Raw genomic sequence first — 12,830 nt, forward strand, 5'->3', positions numbered from 1 at the left:
AATGGTAACGAACTATGGCAATTTACAATGAGAATGATCGTTTGTTCCTTTGTCAGGAACAGACGAATTGACGCTAAACTTATAAGTTAAAGGAACTAACAAATAAAAGGAACTAGACTTAGGATGAAGCATTACAACGGTAAATTTATGTCAGTTGAATTAATTATGCCTAGAATCTAGGTAACCATTTTATTTAAGGAAAAATCTGATTTTAAGGAAAAGATTTTAATTTTCCAAAGGTAATAAAAATTCTTTTCGGTTTTATAGAAATATTTTGAAGATAATATTTTTGATAAAAGAATTTTATTTCGGTATTAATAATTAAAACATTCTTAATTAAATCAGATTTTCTAAATAATGCTTGAAGTGGTTGCTAAAATTAAGGAGCAAGTAACTTAAAACACTCCCACGTTTTACCAGTGATCATGGAGATCATGGGATGATTGAAGAACGTGTTCCTCCGGGTAAGGAACATCTTGGGATAATGGTTTTACCACTAATACATGTTTTAATCCCACGTTCTAAGTTATTACCACTATAAGTACTAATGTCTAATTAAATTCCAAAGTGTGTCTGACCAAGTGATTTAGTGAGTTTAACTAAGTTAAGTGTAGGTGCCTTCATTCTCTCATAAAAGCCATTTGTTCTTTTCCTTCTTACTCTAATTCCACTAAGTTTATTCGATCAATTGTATTTTAGTTTTTGGGGTAAGGGTATTTTGAGTGAAGTTCTGTAAGAGAGAAGTTTTAAGTAAAGCAAGTTAAAGTAAGAAAACTTCAAGTGAAGTTGAGAGTAACAACTGTTAAGGGAATAATGGTTCAAGAACTTGAGTTTAGGACCTCAAGGTGTGGCTCGTGAGTAGAATTAGGTTGTAACAAAGTTGTTTGGCATAATTAGTGAAAGAGTTGAGTTTAAAATCTCTAGTTGTCGAGGTTGTTTCTTCTTGTTGGGCCCAAGAAGTTTTTCCTCGTGAAAATCTCTTGTGTTCCATAGCTTGTTTATTTGTTTAAGTTTAAAATTTCGCAAAAAGTTATGTTTATTTCTACACATACAATTCACCCCCCTCTTTTGTTGCTCGTAGTGAAATAACAATTGGTATCAGAGTTAGAACTGACAAAAGATAGGAAACCCTATTGAGAAAAAGATCCAAGGAACAATGAATACCACCGAGAAACTTGTGGAAGGTTACTCCATGCAAAGGCCTCCCATGTTCAATGGGAAGTTCTGTTCCTACTGGAAGAACCGAATGGAGATATTCATCAAGGCTGAAAACTACGAGGTATGGAGAGTCATTGAAGTTGGTGATTTTTCGAGGTCACAACTAATAATGACAAAAATGAGGTAATTCTAAAACCCTTCTCTGAATATGATCAAGCTGATTTCGAAAAAATGAAAGTAAATGCCATGGCTGTTAAATTGTTGCATTATGGACTTGGCCCCATGAACACAATAGGATCATGGGATGCAAATCCCCAAAACAAATATGGGATTTACTAGAAGTAACTCATGAAGGAACTAATGAAGTCAAACGATCTAAAATTGATTTACTAATGAATCAATATGAATTGTTCTCCATGAAGACTAAGGAAAGCATACAAGAGATGTTCACTCGTTTTACTAACATTGTTAATGAGTTAGCTTCTCTTGGAAAGTTTATTTCATTAGAGGAAAAGGTTCAAAAAGTTCTTAGAAGTCTTCCTAAGGTTAGATGAATGGTTATGGTCACTGCATTACAAGAAACAAAAGACTTCACTAAGTTCAACTTGGAACAGCTGGCTGGATCACTTATGACTCATGAGCTTCACCTTGATATTGAGTATGGTGAGAGCTCCAAATCAAAATCAATTGCCCTCAAAGCAGATGATGAAGATGACTTTGACTCAGAAGAACAGGAAGCAGCTCTCATGGTCCGAAAATTGCGAAAGATGTATCGGAACATGAAGAACGGGAACTTCAAAGGTAAAACTAAAAAGTTTTCTAACAAAGCTGCTTGTCACAAATGTGGTAGTACAAATCACTTCATCAAGGAATGTCCACTTTGAGAAATTGATAAAACCAAAGAAAGTAACAAGGAACGATTCGCTGAAAGGAACAAGGAAACGAAGGCACCTTTCTCTAAGGCGAACGTTCGTAAGGCAATGATAGCTGCTTGGAGAGATTCAAAGAAGAAAGAGGAAGCAGAACAACAAACTGAAGAAACTACAAATCTTTGCCTCATGGCAAACATCGATGAAAAAGAAGATGAAGAAAATATTGAAGTAAGCCAACATGGACTTGAGTCAGACTTAGATTGCAAAACTAGGCCTGAAATATATGATCTTTTTTATGATGCAATTCTTGAATGTAGAGATGAACATGAAAAACGTGAACAAACTGAAGAAGCTCTTAAACTTTGAAAAGAACATATAGAATTGCTTAAGAAAATGAGAACAGATGTTGAAACTAGGTTCTTTGATTTGTTTGATAAAAATTTAAAAATAAAGGAATATTATGAGAGTGTGAAAAATGAAATTATCTAATAAATTTAGAAATTTCACACTTAAAGGAATTTTTCCCTGTTCAAAGTTCCTTTGATATTAGATCAACCCCTTTGAACGGATACAGATCTGAGATCGAAAATTTGAATAAAGAGAAAATTGTTTTAAAGGAACAGATTTGTAATCTTAAGAAGGAACTGGTTGTTGCAAGGAACAGAGGCAAAACGATAGTTGTTCCTAAGTGGATTGAGAGACCACAGACTGCAAGAAAAGAAAGTCTTGATTTTGAAAACTACAAGAAAAGGAACAAGAACAAGAAATATGTTAACCTACCTAGTGATAAATTTTGTATGTACTACGCAAAGGTAGGTCATAACATTAATCAATGTCAACTAAAAACTGAAATGATTGGCAAAAATGTGAAGATAACTAACATGAAATGAGTTGTCAAATCAAGTCCTAGTCAAGAACAGGAACCCACGAAACAAGGGGTTCCTACAACTAACAATTAGTTAATTTTTATAGGTTAGAGTGAGGGGGGCATGGCCTGGATCATAATTTTTCTTCCCCTAGGACACCATAACAAAATGGGGTTGTAGAAAGAAAAAATAGAACTTTGGAAGAAATGGCTAAAACCATGCTAATTGCTAGTGAACATCCAAGGAACTTTTGGGTCGAAGCTGTTAATACTGCTTGTCACATAATTAATCATGTCATGATGAGACCTATCATTAACAAAGCTCCTTATGAGGTTTATTTTGGAAAGAAACCCAATATCACTTATTTTAGAATATTTGGTTGTAAATGTTTTGTTCATAACAATGGAAAAGATAATCTTGGAGAATTTGATGCTAGGATTGATGAAGCAATATTCTTAGGATACTCATCACAAAGTAAGGCTTATAGAGTTTACAATAAAAGAACTATGTGTGTTGAAGAAAGTGTCCACATAATTTTTGATGAATCTGACAAATTCAATCCAAGCATACAGGTTGATGACTTTGAGATTGGCTTGGTACGACCAAATGAGAAAGATACAGATTCAATTGAAGAAGAAGAAATAAACTAGGAAAGGAACAAAGAAAATGAAAACATTCATGTTCCTGTTCCTCAAGATGAAGGAGTTGTTCTTGTTCCTCAAGTTGAAGGAACCGAGTCTACCATTTCTGAAAGAGGAACAACTTATCCAAGCTCCTCATCTACTCAAGGAACTCAAGAGGAACAACCTATTCCTATAAGGGAGTTTCAACCAAAAATCACATCCAGCGGAACTCATAATAAGTGACATTCCAAAGGTACGCAAACTAGATCTCAGTTAAGGAATTTTTGTGCATTTCATGTGTTCCTATCAATGATGGAACCACGAAATCATGAAGAAGCCCTAACTGACTCTAATTGGATAACTGCCATGCAAGCTGAATTAAATGAGTTCAAAAGAAACAAGGCATGGCCTCTAGTTCCTTCTTCTAAACAACAAAAGGCAATTGGCTTAAAATTGGTGTTTAGAAATAAACTAGATGAGTATGGAACAATTGTTAGGAACAAAGCTAGACTTGTAGTAAAAGGTTATAATCAAAAAGAAGGAATTGACTATGAAGAAACCTTTGTTGCTGTTGCTAGACTAGAAGCCGGCCATTAGAATTCTAATTACATTTGCTGCTTATATGGGTTTTAAATTATATCAAATGAATGTTAAGTGCATTTCTAAGTGGCTATTTAAATGAAGATGTATGTTCAACAACCCCCTAGATTTGAAAGCAATGATCTCCCAAACCATGTCTACAAGCTTGACAAGGCTCTTTATGATTTAAAGCAAGCGCCTAAATCATGGTATGAGAGATTATCAAAGTTCCTTTAGAAAACAACTTTAAAAGAGGAAACGTGTATAAAACCTTGTTTCTAAAATCGAAAGGAACTGACATATTACTTGTTCAAATATATGTTGATGACAACATTTTCGGAGCAACAAATGAAACATTATGCAAAGAATTCTCAAATTTCATGAGTAATGAATTTGAAATGAGTATGATGGGTGAGTTTAATTTTTTTCTTGGGTTACAAATTAAGCAAACTGAAAAAAGGAATAATTATTCACCAACAAAAATACATAAAGGAGCTGCTAAAGAAATATGGCCTTGAAAACTCAAAGATAAATCACACTCCTATGGGAACTTCAACTAGACTAGATGAAGATTCCATAGGAACAAGTGTTGATCAAACGAAATATAGAGGTACGATTGGTTCACTGTTGCATCTGACTGCTAGTCGTCCAGATAGTTTTTAGTGTTGGTTTGTGTGCTAGATTTCAAGCAAATCCCAAGGAATCTCATCTAACTGTCGTGAAGAGAATTCTTAGATATCTTAAAGAAACAGATGATCTTGGACTTTTCTATCCAAGAAGTGATATATTTGAGTTAAGAGGATATGTTGATGGTGATTATGCTACAAAAAAGGCCTAGGAAACCGGTTGAAAATGGCCTAGGAAACCGGACTATAACACATCTCCATCTCACAGGTGTCCTAGGCTAACAAACCGGTTATAATGCCTGATTTCCTTGTTTATTTAGGAGACCAATTGACAGATAAAACCAGTCTCTTAGATAAGTATATATATTATATATAAAGAGGTTAGGAGACCATTTAACATTAAAAACCGGTCTCCTTGCCTTACCCTTTGAAACCATTTATTGACCACAACCGGTTTCTTAGGATTAGTAAAATGTTACAATAAATACATTATCCTGTATTTGCATCTCTTCGTATATACGCTTTTTTTTCTAATAAAATAATTTTTTTTTTTTTTTTGACAGGTTTGTATAACAATTTATAAATAGCCACAATAATATTATTAAATATAAATTCTTGCTTACGTTATTCATCATGTCAAAAAAATATTTGATACATTTAATTTATATACAAAATCAATTTTATTCAAAACATCAATTTCTTCTAATAATGTCTTAAAATAAAATTCCTATAATCTAATGCTAGCTACTATAACTAAAATTCTAAAATAATTAAGTAATATGTACAATTCAAACTTGACCGTCGTCTTCAATCTCCATCGTCTTGTGTTTGATTGTTTAAATAATCCACCCACATATCTCTTAACTCGTCAATCATCTCTTGGGAATAAGTGCTAGGAATCCGTGGAAAGTACTACAAAATAATTTCAGATAAATATAATTAGAATTAGTATAAATATGTATTTTATTAGTATAAGCAACAATAACATTCTCCTCGTTCCTCACAAATATTTTTAATCCCAAAAAATTATTAGATGTTAATGAGTGACGAAGTTACCTTATCAGGAATTAATTGTCGTCTACTTGCGATAGTTTCAATCATGTAACGACATACATAATAGCCACAATCCTTGGAGCCCAGAGCTTGACGAGGATACTGTCATGAAAAAAGTTCAGATAAATCAACAACTGACATAACTATTTCAATTCAAATGTGTCATTATATATAGTATATTTTTAGATATATTATTACACAAAACTGTATAACCATAACTTTCTTAATCTTGTCTTGAAAGCCCTCCATCGATCATTAGCACGAGACAAGATCCATTTTCTACGGTCTTTTTGTACTGTGAACCCCTTCTACACATATAGCAAATGATTATTTAGTATATGACTAGGAGAACAAGTGAGGAGTTTTTGCTGGAGGTTCAAAATTTTGGAACTCAATAGTATTTACCAAATCCTAGCCTCAGTATTACCTAGATTTACTTAGAATGTCAAATGAGTTCTTTTTGGTTCTGTGTTACATGTCATACATCCTCCTACGCTGGTTTTGTTAATGATGAGATAAAAGTTTATCTGAATAGGTGGATCCTTGTTTTTTTAGTAGTATTCTATCAGCTTCATCTCACAACAATGTACAAGCTCAACTATCTCAATGCAGTCAACTGGCAAAGTTTATCTCTCCTGTGAACGCCAGCTTGCATTTAATCTCTTACTAACCATAAGAACTTGTCACATCATTGTCGGAACCCTTTTGTGATTATAGCATGAAAAGATGCACAAGCAAATTTTGGTTAGTATCCTTCAAGTCAAAGAACCAAATTTTTGGGAATTAAAAAGTCAATTTGTTGAGTATTAAAAGTTTCTCTCTCTTAATCCTTTCTTAATCATCAGGGGATGGGTGTCAATGACAACTATCTGTCTCCACCATCCAGCGAAGCCTCAGAGGATGATCAAGTCTGCTATAAAGCTAAAAAAAGGGGAATTAAACCAAAGACAAGCAACCGGCATCATCCAGGTTCACGTTTCATAATCACAGCAATAAACATTATAATCTAATAAAGGAGAAGGCCAACCAGGGTAATACAAGTGAGAATACTTGACAATAAATTCTTAAGAAAAACAAAACCGACAACAGATACATGCACAGGTTGTGTATGGGCTGGGCAGTGCAGGGGGTGGGGAGTGCAGGGAGGTGGGGATAAATAAAATAAGCGTGGATAAGATAGTAAAATGCAGAGTTGCGTGATTAAGCACTCAAATGTTTGTGCATAAACGAATGTGTGAATTAGAGTTGATGTAATAAGAGGGTGATAGAAGTAAAATATGAAGAGGATAGGTAGAGATAGAAGTGGTAAGAGATGGCATGAGGTAATGGTTGTGTAAGTATGAGGGAGGAATTGGGAAATTATTAGCCTCATATTGGGGCTATTAGTTACTCACCATATCCCCTAGGGTAATGTTCAGATTGTGTGGCTGGCTTGTTGGGTTCAGATTGGTCTCCTCTGTACCTCATTCTGTTTTTGTTTCATATAAGACTGTCTTGATATAACCTGAATAAGGTCATGGCAGGTAAAACGATGACCAGGAAAATATATATTGCTACTAGTGGACCAACAGATGGAAGCATTGCCTTCTGGTATACTGAAAGCATTAAAGCATTTATGCAGAGGGTATCATCACTTCACATGGAGAAATATATAGATTTTCAAAAAAGACCACGCACTGGTAGAGGAAGCCAGGGTGGTCGCTGGTGGAAATCTATTGATGCAACTCTCACTGCTAAAGAAATATCTGCAGATTCTATGGCATTGAGCGACAAGGTTGTCTGTAGTGACAATCCTGTTGTCGATAAAACTTCAGCAGAAATGACCTTGAAGACCAAGAAAATATCTTCTAATCATGTAAAAATAGCTTCCTCTAAATCTGACCATGATAAGAAAATTAGTGTCCAGAGTAGCAAATAAAACAAACTTAAAAAATTAACCAACAGACCTAACAATGGGAATGAAAACTATATCAAAGTTTGTCATTTTAAACTAGCAAAACCATAACAAGACATGTGTTGCCATTAGTGCCATCTCAGTTTCCTATCTAATCAAACTGGGGTAGCACTAGCACACTCCAAAACTTGTCACTTTTGGCAGATATTTCGACAAAAATGGTGCGATCTGTGAAAGCAAACACCTCTTTAAAATTTTTTGTTAGGGCTTGGAACCACAAGCTTTAAAAGCACCTATACCAACTGGAGACATGAACAATCAAACATTTATCATTATCATAGTAGGCATCACTTGGAATCTGCAATCTGGAATATTAAGTTAAGCTCTTTTTTTATTCCTATATTAGTCAAATGCTTCATACCCTTGGATAGTTTGAACCTTTATTTTGAACAATATAAGGATACTTGTCGTTGCTTCAATGAGATACTTTTCCCTATAAGAGTTATCAACCTAAAGTTACCTTGTCATCAGTTTGTATCTTAATACTAATTAACTGAAGTCTTGTAGTTCATATAGTAAAATGTGTGTGGCTGTACCCTTGCAGTTGTAAAGAGCATATGGGCAACCTCCTCTCTAAAAGATCCGGAAACTTCTTCACACAAGGTCTGAATTCTCAAGTACACGAGATACTTAACTTCATGTATGTTAAGCTGCATGTTATTTTCGGGGAATTCAAAAAATTGGACAGTCCCTGAAATTGTTGGTATAACTCATTTATGATTTGGGTTTTGATGGGTGAAATTGGTGTGCCATAAATTCTGAATCTGGGGTATGTGATTTTCTGTGGAATTCAACCCAATTTTAGTGGGTTTTCAGTTGTGTATCCTTAAATTTATATTTGACCCATGAATAAGTATTTATACTTTGGAATAAAAAGGGAGAAATTTTGGAGTTGAGAGCCTTGTAGTTATAAGTCAATTCTGAGAGAACCAATCCATGTGATTGATCTCTTCGTTTCTTGAATCCTTAAAGAATAAATGGTTTGTGTATGCAAAGATAATAGCTATGCCAGAGAAGGCCTTGCCATCCTCAAGGTCGCTTCTGAGCATAACAGCATTTTCTATGTTCTTTCTCATACACAAGATACATAAAAAACAAGTTAAGAAGTCACAAGCTTATTTCACATAAGGTCTGTATGCAATTTCAAAGTTAAAACACAGTACTTGGGAGTAGAAGTCATTTATGAATTGTTCAATTATTGCGATTTTATATATGTAATCATAGGCCTTGGGTCCTTATCACTCCAACCTAACCTTGAACATTTAACCTCACTAGTGAATGCGTACTTGTTTATCATTTTCAAGGAAAAATTCGGCAACCTCAGTTCTCCAAATACATAATGTAGAGCATTCGCATCCAAGTGAGGTTACACTTACAAGGACAATCCCAAATAGGGGACTATTTAGAGCCTACTCCTAATGAGTAAACCCTAAATGGGTACTAGGTTAATGCAAAATGAATATATGCAAGCAAACACAAAAGTAGGAAAATTTACTTACCTAATTAATCCACGTATAGACAATGCAATTCAAGGTGCTAGCAACAACACAAGCCACACCTAATGAACAATAAACACATAGACAAAATTAAATCGTTATATGATAAAATTACATATAGTTAATTGACTTTAATATGTACACGATAAACAAAACATGTCTAATGTATAATATATGAACGATAAGTGAAAAAATTATATACTTAGTATTAATACTATACTCCCTCTCAAAAAATTGAGTTAAGCATAAAGACAGGACTAAACAAAAGAGAAATGGTTGCTTTACGATTAGAAATACCCTCAACTTCAGGTTCAACTAAAAAGTGTAGTTCAGTATGAAGACAAGACAAAGTCAGGCACCTTGAGATTATATTTTTCATCTTGCTGACAAGTAGTTGAGATAATGGAAGCAGGAGAATTCACACAAGTCCAAGCAGTAAATTAACCAATACAACCATACAAGAGGATAGCCTTCTTATTGACAAGCACATAGTTATTAAAAAAAACTCAAACCCCAATAAATTCAACTTTCCAAATTCATAAATTTTCCAAAGATAAACCAACATCAAAAAAAATTACGGAGGAAGTATATCTATCTAGGCTCTTATGATGACTTTTCTTTTTAAAGGACCCTTGTGACGACTTGGCTTTTAAAAGAACTCAACCAACTAGATTGATATCCAACTAATACTTTTAACCACAGATTTTTGTTTGATTGACATAGAAGAAAGATAAAGATAAAAGGTTAATAGCTAACTACAATTTGACAAAAAAGAAATTACCTCCGTTTTGCTAATTAAATTGCAGGTGCAGGTATTTCAGAAATCAGATTACCACAGAATCAGGAAACACAGGAGGATCAAGGAGATCTTAAGTGGAGGGAAGCAATTTATTATGTTTAGGAGAACCATATCAACCTCGTTTTAGAGTTAGGAGGGTAAACTGTGTAATTAGTCTTGTATTATAAATGTAATTAATTTTTAAAAATGCCATATTAGAATCAATGGGCATAATATGATGATAACCAGAGAATTTACAAAAATGCCATATTCGAATCAATGGGCATAATATGATGATAACCAGAGAATTTACAAAAATGCCATATTCGAATCAATGCCATATAAAAATGCCATATTCGAATCAATGCGCAACACTCATTTGACAACAATTTACAAAAACCTGAACTTGAGATCCATTGCAATAGTTTTATTTACATTGACAACACAGATGAAACATATGATTCGAATGATTAGAAACATATGAATTTACGTTTGACAACACAGATGAAACATATGATTCGAATGATTAGAAATTTCATATACGTTTCAAATCAAAGAACATAGAGTAATGCAAGTCTTCAGTCTTGCAACTGGTAAGTCTTCTACTTCTGAATAATTGCACAACATTACAAGCAGAAACATTTGCAAAATGTACACAGGACGGCAAAAGTAGCAGTTTTGTTTTCTTTCTTTTTGACTGAAATGTAGTATAACTATATAAGCTAACATTTACAATGTAAATTGATACTGTGAAGCTACATTAAGAATGCACAAGTGGGTTACAACAATGCATATATAATAAGGTTGTTGATAAGCATTAGTAGTGTTATAATGGTGTTAATCTTAAAGCATCAATGGCCAATTGCGATATCAATGAAGTTATAGAAATAGATATCAATGGATTAGTAATCATAAAGTTCAGTTGAACTACAACAAACTATCAATTCATATCCAATTTGAGGTTCCAACCTTTCTTCTATTAGTCCATCCATATCCAATTTATATCATAATGCATATATTTCTATTTCCTGATTATGTTCATGATAACAACAAAGTTATAAACAATATACCCTAAATGAAAAAAAAGCACAGTAAGTTATGAATAACAAGAAAATTATAGAAAAAATTCATTCAGGCATTTTAACAAACACATAGTAGGCAACTAAAACTGAGCAGAAAAGCAAATACCAGACATAAAAAAAATTGCTCCAATCACCTTTACAAGTGCACCAATTTTATACTTTGTCGAAAATATATTTTCTTCCCAAAATAATCACAAATTGACGAAAAGAAACAAAAATTCCAGAAGAATTGATGAAAAGAATTGACGAGAATCACAAATTGACGAGTATAACAATGAAAAGCTTGCTTGCCAGACAAAAAAAATTGCTCGAATTACCTTTACAAGTGCACCAATTTTATAATTTGTCGAAAATAAATTTTCTTTCCAAAAGAATCACAAATTGACGAAAAGAAACAAAAATTCCAGAAGAATTGATGAAAAGAATTGACGGGAATCACAACTTGACGACTTGAACAATGTGAGAGCCCTGATTATGAATTTTACGAAAGCAAAGGTGAAATTTTGATGGAAGAATTTGATATTATGGGGGAGAATTTTCGGATTATGGGGAGTGGTGGTTGTAGGGATGGTGTGCGAGTCGACTGAAGCTATGAGATTGTTCAAGCTATGGCGTAAGTTGCTATGGTGCAAGAAGTAATGGCGTAAGTTGCTATGGTGCAAGAAGTAATGGCGTAGTAATTTTAGTTTTTTTTTTTCTTTTGACAAGTATTAATCACCACGATCTAGAATAATATTAGGAGAGGTAGTTTTTTTTTCTATTGTATTTGTTGCATAAATTTAAAAGTAAATAGTTTCATATATAAAACTTATACTGCATTAGTATTAATTAAAAAGATATTAAATTTTAAAGGGATATTCCATTTGGTACCATTGAATTTTTGGCTTTTTCATTTTGTACCACTGTTATTTTGAAATTTCACATGATACCACTCTAATTTAATATTAATCTTTATCATACCATTTTTTAAGTAAAATGTTAGTTAATGGTTGAGCAAGAATACAATTTTGTTTGTGTTTGCATGTTTCTATTTGCAGTTGCAAAAATTTAATAAATTAAGATTTTAGGGTGTCGTTCTAACCCTTAAAGCTCTATTTTTTAGTCAAAATTTTCATAAAATAATCTAATAGTCTATGTTTTTTATTGTCAAATATGACCTCAACTTTGACCTTAACGACTAAAACGATTACTAAACCTTAACGCAAATTAAAACATGTAAATTGAAGTAAAACTTAGCCTATTCTAACTTAAATTAACGTTTTACTTAGTTGAATGCTACAATAGAGAATAAAATCAAATTATAGTGGTACCATGTAGAATATCTGAAAAATAGTGGTACCAAATGGAAAAGCCAAAAGTACAATGGTACCAAATGGAATACATACGAATACATACGAATAATAGTGTATTATGTTAAAAAAAATTGAATTAAAAAAATAAAATATATCAAGGAAACCGGTTGTACTTGGAAACAGTCTCTTATTTCACAACAAGATTTTTTATTAGTCAAATACTTAAACTTGAGAGACTGGTTTTAGATAATAAATGGTTTCCTATATTTAAGAAATGGGTTAGTAACCTCAACCGGTCTCCTATAGGTAGTCTCTTTGGCTATTTTTGTAGTAGCGCTGGAGATCTTGTAAATAGGAAAAGCACCTCAGGTATGGTTCAATTTCTTAGTCATAGTTTAGTTTCTTAGAGCACCAAGAAACAAAACACATTTGCTTTTATCCACTGCTGAAG

At 33.1% G+C, this 12,830-nt stretch overlaps 1 long non-coding RNA gene across 7 annotated transcripts; it reads right to left on the minus strand.

Moving 5' to 3' along the window:
* Window positions 1–5,358: 5,358 nt before the first annotated feature.
* Window positions 5,359–12,181, minus strand: LOC109133829 (uncharacterized). 7 transcript variants are annotated; one of them, XR_007272714.2, is made up of 5 exons: window positions 11,405–12,181; window positions 9,231–9,289; window positions 6,205–6,698; window positions 5,781–6,085; window positions 5,359–5,636 (listed from the first exon to the last, which is right to left on the minus strand). It is a non-coding gene; the product is annotated as an uncharacterized LOC109133829 (long non-coding RNA). The 7 variants fall into 7 exon arrangements; XR_008968811.1 differs by lacking the exon at window positions 6,205–6,698 and adding an exon at window positions 7,172–7,281 and having other exon boundaries at window positions 11,405–12,180; XR_007272715.2 differs by lacking the exon at window positions 11,405–12,181 and adding an exon at window positions 11,222–11,386.
* Between the last annotated feature and the right edge of the window lie 649 nt (window positions 12,182–12,830).

The sequence above is a fragment of the Beta vulgaris genome, chromosome 3 (genome assembly GCF_026745355.1).
Source record: "Beta vulgaris subsp. vulgaris cultivar EL10 chromosome 3, EL10.2, whole genome shotgun sequence".
Taxonomy (NCBI): Eukaryota; Viridiplantae; Streptophyta; class Magnoliopsida; order Caryophyllales; family Amaranthaceae; genus Beta; species Beta vulgaris.